The sequence below is a fragment of the Ambystoma mexicanum genome, chromosome 11 (assembly GCF_040938575.1).
Source record: "Ambystoma mexicanum isolate Mex_15411 chromosome 11, UKY_AmexF1_1, whole genome shotgun sequence".
In the NCBI taxonomy this organism is placed as follows: Eukaryota; Metazoa; Chordata; class Amphibia; order Caudata; family Ambystomatidae; genus Ambystoma; species Ambystoma mexicanum.
Window position 1 is genome coordinate 423,403,081 of NC_090934.1, and position 12,042 is coordinate 423,415,122.

Sequence of the window (12,042 nt, forward strand, 5' to 3'; positions counted from 1 at the left end):
CCAACGAACAAATGCATGCAGGGGCCCCAAGTGCCCTGTGAGTGGCCATCCACAATTGGCAACACACCATTGCCGTACTGATGCAGCACAGGCATCTGAAGGTGCAAGTACACCAAAATGAACTGAAAATTCCATGACACAAAACAACAACAGTCCCCCATCGCTTGCCACCAGTGTAAATCAACATTCAAAGCAGTAACCTGAGGGAGACTGCACCAGCCCTATACACATGCCAGTAGTCAAACCAACCATCAGCATAAGCATGTACCACACAACTGTACCCAGAAGCCGTAACCCAATGCAGAACACCTCACAATACATCGCGCCACAAATCGGAATATGCTACATTACTAGCAAAGAATAACGCAACACGGTTAATATCTGAATATAAATTTAATGCACATCAAAATCACCAAGCCCATACAGCCATTTGAACATAAACTCACAAATGATCAGCATTACTGTGGGCTGCATCCGCAATAAATGACCAGCTTCCCCATGTGTGACGCCCTGTACCTTCATGGCACACAGGGGCTACATCAACGTCCAAAAAGGCAACATGGAAGCGCCTAGGACGGCAGGGCCGTCCCATGAAGTAGGCACTAGTCCAGCTGGAAGCTAGGTATGCTGCACCTAGCCACTAGTACTGCGTAAGGGCATGTGGGCCATTGGCGATCGTCCCATAAGATCGTAATGGTGCTCCACTGATTAACTCGAAGCTGCAGGTGTCGACTGTAGAAGCCATCTGCAGGAGTGGTGTACAGATGGCAGCGGCAGAAGGGGAGGAGATACCTGTCACCCAAATGAAAAAAATGATAGTATGGGCATCCGAACTTCATATGTATTACTCACTTCATTCAACACACCAAACCTACAACCATATGCATGCTAGCCCACTCATAAGGATCAATTGCACCCAAAAATCACTTGCGAATTATTACGACACAAATCGAGGTGAATACACTATTTCAAACGAGTGTCTGTGTGCATGCGCCTGTCAGAACAGGATCCATCAGATGGGATCATCAACGTGCATAGACACAAGTGATTGAAGGCGCGTCGAGACAGGGAGGGTTCAACAAGGGCAGACAGACGATGGTCCCACTATGGCAGCCTTGCATCACATAGCGCAGGGGAAGGGGATAGATTCCAAATAGCCATGTACATGGCAGACTCCCAATTAAATCACCTTTCCATGCATCCATTCATCATTCCCTCATCCCGTTATGAAAACGCCTGAATATTCACTCACATAACATTCGAAATTTCCATTGAGTCTGTGCGTAATGCAGCCTTCAAAATCCACTGTGCTCCTGCCCGGATTCCTTGTGTAGTGAAGTCACATGTATTTGGGAACGTCCTGCCTTATCGTCCACTACGCTATAGCGCATCCCATTCAAATCATATCAATCATTGCATTCCCGTCATGGGCCCTGTCCCAAGGACATTCAACAATAGAACGTTACATTTCCAGTCAGACCTGTGGGCGTCTCCATGCCGCTAGTTGAAAACCGAAAGCGCTGTCCTTCGAATTCCTAATTTGCAACATCACGTCGAAAAGGCATCTGTGAACGCTTGTATTCACAAATACGTCTATGCAGTGCGGCTGTGTGTGAAAATGGTAACTGGCCTCAATCACTAATGGGACTCCCCGCCCGTCGGTGAACGTCGGTACAGTGCTGCATGAGGGTCCACCGTTGATCGAGTACTACATTCCACTGACCCTTCACAAGTCTGCTCGCGAATGCAAATATAGTATGTGAAACAATGGGACCATAGCAGAATTAACATATAAACCAATATTTCACTGCCATCGGGATTAAAAACATGAATGTAAATGCAAGATGCCATGCTTCGAATTGCAGCGTTGTGTGCGGGACGTGCTCGCACGAAAGGCATTGCAGCTGACACAGGTGGAATGAATCACCACAGGTGAAGGCTATACAGCCTGAAAACACATAAATTGCACACCCAACCCCCTCCCCCAACCACACCCACTCCAGAATGCTACCGGCAGGACTAGCGATGTTGGGCCTGGGGGACCTGATTGCACTGGAAGTACTCCAACTTCAAAAAGAAGATGAACACCAACTACTACAACAACCGGCCGCACAGAGGAGACGCAGGAGGAGGAGGAGGAGGAGGAGGAGGGCAAGGCATGGCCAGCAAGCCCCACCAGCACAGCCACTACCACCACGCAGGCAGCCCGCAATCCCACGCCTCCGAGCTAATCCGTTCAACCTCACAGCTGAGCAGATCCACACCCTCTACCGTTTGGACCGGGACACCATAACCGCCATTGTCGACATGACACACGCTGACCTTGTCAGCATGATAGATATCCCAACCGCCATCCCACCCCTACTGAAGGTGGTGTCTGTACTCCACTTCCTGGCCACAGGCACCTACCAGCACACAGTCGGACAGTTGCATGGCATTTCACAGCCACTATTCTCACGGACACTATTCCAAGTGCTTGATGCCCTCCTGAAGCACTCAGACGACTACATCACTTTACCACGCTCGGAGCAGGAGCTTACAAACACAAAAGTGGGATTCCATGCACTTGGCGGCATACCGGGTTGCATTGGTGCCATCGACTGCACCCATGTGGAATTGGTTGTCCCACATGCCATGGAGGCCCAGTACCGCAACCGGAAACAATATCATTCTATCAATGTACAAATGGTGTGTAACTCCAACAGGATCTTTACACATTGTTCTGCCCGATTTCCAGGATCAACACATGATTCTATGGTCTTGCGGAACTCTAGAATACCACGCTACATGGAGCGACACGCAGGGCGCCGATCCTGGCTACTCGGTGAGTCTCATTTAATGCATGAGTATGTGGGGTAGGTGATGCGTGAATGACCTGGCAGGAAGGGGGGGGATGCGTACGTAGCAATGACATTCCACAAACATCCTTTGTTGTCCACATACAGGTGATTGCGGGTATCCACTGAAGAGATGGCTCCTTACACCAATCCGGAACCCACAGGACCAGCATGAGGAGGACTACAACCATGCCCACTCACGTACCCGTGTGGTCATAGAACAGGCATTCGGCCTACTGAAGGCTCGTTTCCGCTGCCTCAGCAGGTCTGGCGGGGCACTCCTGTACCGCCATGAGAAGGTGGCAAAGATGGTCATGGCATGTGTCATGCTACACAACATGTGCGTACGTAGGAATGTGGCCATGCCCCCCGACGCAGAACTGCTAGCACCTGAAGATGGTCATGATGAGGGTGGGGATGTGGCAGCACCTCAAGGGGTCCGCGAGGCACAGGAGGCCCGTGAATTACGTCAGAATCTCATAGATGCATGCTTCTAGCACTCACGCCTGGTGGCTGTTACATGGACACGGGACTTGTGGCACTGTGTGTGTCTGGAACATGCACAATGTGGACTGTACGCCAAGATAGGCCTCGTACACAGAGATCAATGTCCACACATGTCATTGGATGAATATGAAGAATTGTATTGCAGATGTGAAATGACATTACACACCCAATCGACCCGCCACCCAAAGAAGCACAACACACCCCCTCCACCCTCCTACCCCCCCCACGAACACCAGTGTCCAATGACGCTCATTGTCAGTGGGCAGACGCTATTGCAAGCCCCCTCTCCGGGTATCAGGGGCACCCCTGCCTGTGGAGCGCCGGTTCCTCCCAGATCTACGTTGGGGGCTGCCCTGGACGGAACTTGCAACGGATGATGTCTCTGCCTGCTCACGTCCATGCATGTCCCTAAGGGTTTGTGAGAGCTCAGTGAGCACACGGCGCACAGCGGCAAGTTCACCACATACGTCTTTGGACGTCGCATGCAGTTCCCCCCTCAGGCTCTCGGTGCTTCTCTCCATTTGTCCCCTCAGGCTCTCGGAACTTCTCTCCATTTGTCCCCTCAGGCTCTCGGTACTTCTCTCCATTTGTCCCCTCAGGCTCTCGGTACTTCTCTCCATTTCTGCCCTAAGTGTCTCAGTAGATGTTTCAATGGCTGCCTTAGAACCCCCACATTCATCAGCATGCTCCTTGAGGAGCGTGGCCAGTTGCTGCTGTTGCACTATCATCTGCTCGAGGGACTGTTGCCTCTGCTGGGCCATGCCCATTTGCGGTGGTGTCACAGAGCGGCTGGACGCCTCATGTTGCCTTGCAACAGGCCTTGTGGGGGTTGGCCAGTCGTCGTCTTGTGGGTGCCCCTGCGTGGTTTCCTCATGGTGTACGGGATGATACAAACAGGGGGATTGAGACAGGTCATGGATGTGTCCTACTTCGGCAGCACCGTTTTCTGTGTCGGAGCATGCTGGCATGAATGCAGTGTCACCTAGGGTGCTGCTGCCACCAGAAGCAGTGCCTTCTGTGGCATCCATTGGGGGGACCTGTGGTGCTGCTGTTGTGGACATGCTGGCTGCTGGGGTGCCTGTTGGAGTCCCCTCCAGTGTGCTGCCACTCGATTTGTGCTGCTGCCGTGTCTTGATCCGTGCAGCTGAGGTGGAGGGTCTTTGGCCGTTGGTCTTGGCCCTCTTTGCAGGTGTGCTGGTAGGGGTGTCCTGAAGCTCGTCGTTGGAATCGGACCCTGTGGTGGAGTAAAGGAGGGCGAGCGTTATTCATGGGTCTGTGGTAGTTGTAATGGCAATTGTATCACATGCATTGGGGTGGTACCTGGGGGTGATATGGGTCAGGGCCTTGGAGGTGGTCTCATTTTTGTGTGCATTGGGGATGCAGTTATTTTGCAGTCTGCAGTTAGGGTGTGCATGCTGCACATGTAGAGTGTGTTTTTGGGATTTTTAAATATTTATTTATTTAATCTGACTTTTAAGGGGCGCTGTCATGGCAATGTATGTGGTCGTTCTCCTGGACATGTGTTTCTATTGCACTATGGGGACACATGGTACTTCACATGGTTGGTAATTGTGGATTTGGCATAGTTTTATTTGGGCCACCTACCTGATTCTTCTGATGTCTGCACTCCTTTCTCCATCCCTCCGACTCCCTCTATGCTCTCCATTCCAATGGTGGAAGCACAGATTTCTTCCCAGGGGGTCAACTTGATGGGTGATTCCGATCCTCCCCCGGTAGCTGTGGCAATGTTCCGGTTGGCAGAGAGTATGCTCCGGACGCATATCCGTAGGTCGTCCCATCGCTTTCTGCATTGCTGTGGGTTGCGGGGTGCGGTCCCCACCGCACTTACCCGCTGTGCCACCAGCGCCCATATGGCCTTCTTGTTTGCAAGTGCCGTCCTGGTCATTTGCGTAGAGAAGACGATGGCAGCATTCTCCTGGAGGGTCTCTGTGAGCACGGTGAGTTCCTCGTGGGAGAAGTGGACCTGCCGCTTGCACGCTTTTTTAGCAACTTTTCCCATATTTATTTTTTTAACTGGGGTGGCTAACGGGTTGGGATGTGTCTCAGGGTCGGATTTTTTATGGTTGTGTTGGGATTCTGATTTTATAGGTGTACGGCGTGCTGTTTCCCGTTCCGGCCCCATGTTTTTACTTCCGTTTCCGTATATTTACGGTGACCGTATTTTGCGCTGACCGCTCATTACGGTGACCGCTAAGATGGGTGGCGGAATTGCACCTAGGGCGACGTACGACGGCGGTAAGGGGCGTTTTGGGGTCATTTCCGCCATCGCGGACTTTGCACTTCCGCCATGGCGTAATGCTCGTGCCCGATGGGTCAGAATTAGCCGCACTTTCCTCCATCGTGCAGTGGCGGAAACGCTATTTACGCTATGGCGGTCATGTCAGTTACTTTCCGCCAGGGTCGTAATGAGGGCCACTGACTGAAGACAATGTATGGATTCTAGAGGACAAATGAAGTAAAGAATCAAGTGAACTATTAATGTGGAAAAGAAGATTACATGTTAACAAAGTGCTGCAGTAAATAGAAGTTCAATAAATGTACAGATGGTGAAACGCAAGGTAGATCAAGTCCTCATATATGCTAGGTATGAGTAGTGAATAAAATGCAGGTGAAGCCGCCATTGTACAGAAACTGGACATTGATATCATGAAATAAATAACCCAGACATCATGAAGGGGGAATGAAAAGCTGTGTTGCAGCAGAATAGCAGGCTAGTGCAGCTGCAGGGCGGGGCTGTCTGGCCTGAAATCAATAACCTAGAAATCAAGGTCAGCTATCTACTCTGAAGAAGAACAAGCGTGTGGAGAATGAATCTTCTCACATTAAGGTGCAAGGAAGAAAACAAAGGATGCCAAGTTTTAATATATTTAGAGCATTAAAAAGCTGAAAAATGGACTAGATCGTGGTCTCTTGTCATGTAAGCCAAGGATGGAAATAGAGTTTGAACATGGATTTCCAGACACGATAGCGAGTGCCCTCACTCTTGTGCATTTCCAAGACAAGAATACTCTGCAAGGCCAAGAACAAAGACAATTTCATGGCAGAATGCACAAGTGATGAGATATGCTGGGTTAATTGGGTGGGTATCAGGTAATGTTATCCATATATATATATGGTTGCCGTGAAATAATATCGCCGGGAAAAGGTTGCAGCAATATTATATGGGTGACCATATATATGGGGACAGGGGCAAAAAAAAAAGAAACATTTAAAAAAAAAAAAGTTTGGCTGTTGCGGGGGTGTCCCCCGCATGTTCCATGCAATAATGTCACCACAAAAAACGGCAATTTTTCAGCGATACTTTTGCATGGCGAGATTTCTGTGGCAACATTATTACATGGAACCATTGGGTGGTGAGGTAGCTTCATGTCCTATCTCCCTGCACCTGTGTCTGGGCTTACGTGCTGCTAAATGAAGCGAATGTTCCAGGCATGGCACGAGCATGCCAACCAATTGTATTTGTCCATATAACGAAGGACCTTTTAGTTTTGAAGACCAATGAAAAACTATGTAACTATTTTTCCTTAAATTACATGTTTCAAGAGGTAGGCTTAAGTTGTCCACCTGATAAAGGACAGCCAATAACAATCCTAGCTCCTATAAGATTGTATATCTAGAAGTTTCCCTTAACCAGTCCCAACCCTTGATCGTTTTTTTACTATTGCCACGTAGTATGACATCACTGTGATGCATAATAGCATAATAAAGTATAAGAAATAGGAATTTTATTTTTTGTGGAAATCATTGAGAGACTGTGTGTACGTCCGTTGATGTTTGTTGTAACCTCCTTGTTTTAGATAATCGTTAATAAAACAGTAACTTGCCATATACTTGAGTTTGCCCCGATATTTGGACTCAGAACTATTCTGATGTAATCCCATCCATTACATATGCATGTTCCAAAGGGCATTAAATTCACGTGGCAGTATGGATGGTTCCAGATCCAACGACTTCAGAGTTTCGGGCAAAAGGGCATCCTCTGCCATTAGCTGGAAGATTGCAGAGTGTCCTGTGGAGAGCGGCTGATAGAAATAAACTTGCAAGAAGAATCCAAACAGTGGGCAGGGCCCTCTTTGAAGAAATCCCTTTTCGGTTTCCACAGCCACTTGGCGGACGGAAGGCAAAGTGGTCGGATTGGAGGTGGAGTCGATACCGAAGGCCTCGAGTTTCCACAGCCACTTGGCGGACGGAAGGCAAAGTGGTTGGATTGGAGGTGGAGTCGATACCGAAGGCCTCGAGTTGATTAACGGATGTAAGTAGACTAAGGAAAATTGCAATGTAAAGAGGCAGGATTGTGATATTTCTGGGTAATGGGAAAGTTTGTGTAGATAAAGAAACCCCTAAGTAATCCTATTTAAAGCGAGATAGAAGAAGATGTCTCAAATTCCAGTCAGAATATAAAGAGAGAGACTACGCACAGTCAGGACTGTGTAAGGTAGAGTCTTAAACCCTGTACAGGGTAATATAATTGGAGGAAAGGGGAGAATACCTTTTACTATAAATAATTATAGGGGAAAAGGGAAGGTGATCACAAAAGTTATTAATGCCTATGGTGTTATTGTTTTAAGTACTATTTGTTGTGTGAAGTCTTGAGTGGTAATAAGCTGTGAAGGTTGGAAGTGACGTTGTCTTACGTTAAGGTGTAGTAAATGATTGCCGCCAATCAGAATGCAGATAGGTGGTTGAAACAAAAGAGGATTGAGTGGCGATTAATGGTGCCTGCTCATATTTGTTGTTTAAAGTGGTGGCCAATAAACCTTGAGATATTCCTTATGGTAGTGAGTCTTGTGACTATTTTTAGGATAGCCAAGAAATGTCACAATGCTGTTCAAGTCTCTCTTTATTGTGTATAAAGCCTTCTACAAACGGGGCTGAATATCTTCAGGCTAAATTTCTCCCCTATACTCCATCTAGAGCATTCTGCTCTCAAACCTCTCCGATCATCCAACATTCCCTGTAAGATGCTCTCCCATGTTGGACGGATGTGCATTCTCTGTGGCTGCATCAAAAGCTAGGAATGCCGCACCCTATGTTTTACACAAAAGACAGGATCATTTTTCTTTTTGTCGAGCGTTAAAAACCTATCTTTTCTAATCGTTCTGCTACTTAGTCTGTTCCCTTTCAGCACTCCTTTCTGGTCAGCGCCAAGATGCCCTTGGGTGAACGCCATGCTCTGCAAATTCCTATAACATAACATAACAATGTCCATGTGTCATCTTATCGGAGCTGGGTAAGTCTGCAATATATAGGTAAAAACAGCAGCATACAAGAATGTGTGCAATGTTATTGTGATTGGCAGCATAGAAGATGCAGTGTGCTCTTTTTCTTTGGATACAGTATGTTAATGCATTGTCTCTTGTTCCTATCTAAAATAGTTCCAGAATAGGTGCAAGTCCATTTATTCCTTATTAGATCTAAGAAATGTCAGTTTTCTTCCCAAGTGCTTTTACACTCCATAGATTCTTTATCTTTGCTCTTGGTGACCGATCTGGTCTGCATTCGCGATACTTCTTCTCTTGCTTCACTGTCAGCAGATGCAGGAGGGATCAAGGTCTCTCCTTTGTACGGCTTGATGTCATGCAGGTGCAGCCAAGCTCGTCTTCCTTGTAGTTTTACAGCTGTGGGACTAACTTTGTCCACTTCGTATGATCCCTCAAAACAGGGTTTATTCCAAGTGCGAACAAACTTTTGCACCAGCACCTGGTCCCTGGATATAAACTAGGTTGCTTCAATAGACTGTAGGGATTAATTGGTTGGCTGTCTTCTTCAATCATCTTTGACCCCTCCCTCCAGTTCTTGATCTGTTGTGAAATAAAAGAGTCACTTGTGGTCATAGTTGCCAAATAATCATGCATCTCTGTTACGCTCACCTGGCTCCCACAGGGGTGTCGATCGGACCCGGACAGCTGCGACCTCCTCCAACGTGAAGCGTAGTGCAGAGATGACAGACTGGACTGGACCGCCTAACCTTGTCTGCTTGGCCCGTAGAAGTATTCTCCTGCAAGTGGAGAAAGGGATTTAGCCACCCGTGGATTTTAGTAATGGCACCCCACTGTTCTCCCCACTAATCACCACCGATTCACTTTCAGTAAGCTCACCTTATGTTTGGAAATGATGAGCTCTCCATCCTGCGTGGAATGCAGGGACGCGTAGATACCAGTTACTTCACTGGTTTGAAGGTGTTGGAAGAGTTCCAGATGAATATTGACTCCGAGGTTCCAGACGAGAACCCGTGAGTATAAAGTTCAAAGAGTTCAATATGTCTGATGTTCACTCTTGTACATTCCTTTCTTGTGTTGCAGCTGGGTCCAAGGGAAGATTGTCTTGTGGCAGCTGATGGTGTTCAGGTAAGAGTCTGTATTACCCAACACTATCCGGCAAAAGATGTGTGTGTTTAAATTGCTGGTTTCTCTCTCCTTACAAGTGCGGCGTAAGAAGTTGCGGTTTGTTACAGAATAATGCCTCCGGTTGTTAATCAGGTAAGTCTATGGTGGAGAGGTTGTATTTGTTGGCTTTTTTTCGGCTCACCTTATGTTTCTTTTGTCCCCTAGATGGTGGAATTCAGCTGAGAAGATAATGGAGGCTGCACCAGATCGAAAAATGCTGTGAGGACTGGTGAGTATGGCGCGGCGCTGCAGCTGACGATGCGACGCGTGTAGAATAATGTCCTTTTCAAGTTCGAAGACGTGATGGATCCGGAATTCAGGTAAGGATTGAAATAATATCTGTTTTCTAACCTTTCGTTCTTTTTTCTTCTATTGCTAGGAGCTCTGGATTCAAGATGGGCGTGGCTGAAGACTGGATGCTGACTGCAGGCACGGTGAGCGTTACACTGCTGGATGCAGAATAACGCAAAGCATGTGCTGCTGTTCGGGCGTGGTTTAAATAGCCTCCAAAGTAGTTCCAGGTAAGAAGTCCCTAGAACCACACCCGAGTAAAAAATAGTCCCTGTAGTAAAATAGTCCCATCCAGGCCTCACGTTGGCTTGTATTCATTTGCAGCATGGTCTGCATGAGGTAAGTAAAGACTACAAGCCTGGCGCCTATGGTGCCAGGACTGATTTCTATTATGAGCCTGGTGCCTAAGGCACCAGGCCTGAACCCAGACAGCCCCCAGCCGGGGATGCTGGGGTTTTATTAAATATCTGGATGCCTGCTCCTGGGGCTGATGGGCTTGATCCGGATGCCCGGGGGTAGGCATCATGACAGCACTCCCCCCCAAGGCCCCTCCTAAAGTTGCTCTTCCCCTTGGTCCTGGTTTGTCTGGGAAGTTCCGATGGAATTTCTTCACCAACCGGGGTGCATGAACGTGGTCACTAGGCTCCCATGACCTTTCTTGTGGTCCGTAACCCTTCCAGTCGATTAAATAAAAAAGTCTTGATTTAACCATCTTAGATTCCAGAATATTCTTTACCTCGAATTCAGGTTCTCCATCTATTAGGATGAGGTCAGGTGGTTTGGTTAATCTTGTCCCAGGTTGAACTGGTTTTAGAAGTGAAAAATGAAAGACAGGATGAATCCGCATATTAGAGGGTAATTCCAATTTGACGGCCACCGGGTTGATAATGGCCTTAATGGTGTAAGGTCCCAAATATCTAGGATTGAAAGTTCGAGTTCCCTTTAGAGGTATGTGTTTTGTAGCCAATCAAACGTGATCTCCAATCTGGTATTGTGGAGTTTCACTTCTATGTCGATTAGCATTTTTCTTGTATTTCTCCTTTGCTTGTTTTAAGTGTTCTATTGCTTCCTTAAAGGCTTGTGTAATAGTAGAGTGCAGATGAGTCACTGCAGGCATTTCTAAGTGTTGAGGCGAATCGAGTTCTGAGGTTCGAGGATGATGTCCATATATAGTATAGGGATTTGTCCGGTTCCTGAATGTACAGAGTTATTGTATGCATATTCAGAAATCCATAAAATATCTTTCCAATTGCTTTCGGTTTGGTGTAGCATACAACGTAGGTATTGTTTAAGAGTCTGGTTGGTCCTCTCCGTCTGACCATCAGTTTGGGGGTGGTGACTAGTTGATAGCCTTACGTCGATTTGCGCCAATTGACAGCATTTCTTCCAAAATTGCGAAATGAATTGACTACCTCGGTCAGAGACCAATACGCAAAGAAATCCATGGATTCGAACAATGTTTTCAAGAAATTCCTTGGCCAAAATCGAAGCGGAAGGTAATCCTTTTAAAGGAATAAAGTGGGCCATTTTGGAAAAAAGATCCACAATAACTAGAATGGCGTTAAATCCGTTACACGTAGGTAGATCTGTAATGAAGTCTAAAGACAAGGGGTGCCATGGTGTAGGTGGAATATCCAAAGGTTGTAAAAGGCCAGCTGGTTTTTTCTTCTGACTTTTGTTTTGGGTGCAGATACCACAAGACATCACAAATGACTTTACGTCCTTTCGCCAGGTGGGCCACCAGAATTATCTTTTAATTTTAGCTTCAGTTTGTGCGATACCTGGGTGTTCTTCCATAAGGGCGTCATGATAATTAGGAGATGACTAGTTCTTGTAGTTCCTTGTGTGGTAGAAATAGACGTCCTTGATAGTAAGGCAGGCCATTGATGACTGAATAATCTTGGCCTTTCTTTACCCAGTCCTGCAGGGCTGCTGGATCGAAAAGTTGTTGGATTTTTAAGTGAATGTCTTCTAGAGTCTTTAAAGTAGTTATGCCAAGA